Genomic DNA, 492 nt, shown 5'->3' with positions numbered 1-492 from the left:
TCACTAACCATGGTAGGTATAGCCACTGCATCCCCGTACTCCACCACCAGCCCCAAGCAGCATGGACCTCCAGCACAGCATTGAAGTAGTTCTCACTCTTCTCTTGGTAGTACCTCTGGGCCGCTGAGCGCATGAGTTCAAATGTACCCGTAGTAGTGGTCAGGAGCATCATCATGTGGATGTGTGGGTGGATTTGGGAAGCCCCTGCATGATGCAATGTGTCCCAGGCTATGTTGGGATAGCTGGGAATTTAAACACAGTCAGAGATGAGGTATGGAAGCTGCACCATTTTTTATAGGAAAATATATGTAGCCACAATTTTAGTAGACAAATTATATTTCTAATTAATATACTGGGGGAAACACTTAATTTGTTAACTTTTGTACTCATAAAAAAACACAGGCAGCACATAGCTAACACTACGAAGCTGCTGTACAAACAGCCTCCATTAATAAAAAGAAAAAATTAATTTATCAATAAAAAGTGAGAGGG

General features: G+C 42.1%; 1 pseudogene; it reads right to left on the bottom strand.

Annotated features, from left to right (window-relative positions):
* LOC119588959 overlaps positions 1 to 492 on the bottom strand; it is a 58,988-nt pseudogene that overhangs the window by 48,872 nt on the left and 9,624 nt on the right.

This window comes from Penaeus monodon, chromosome 24 (genome assembly GCF_015228065.2).
Source record: "Penaeus monodon isolate SGIC_2016 chromosome 24, NSTDA_Pmon_1, whole genome shotgun sequence".
Classification (NCBI taxonomy): Eukaryota; Metazoa; Arthropoda; class Malacostraca; order Decapoda; family Penaeidae; genus Penaeus; species Penaeus monodon.
This window is presented reverse-complemented; position numbering and strand designations above follow the sequence as displayed.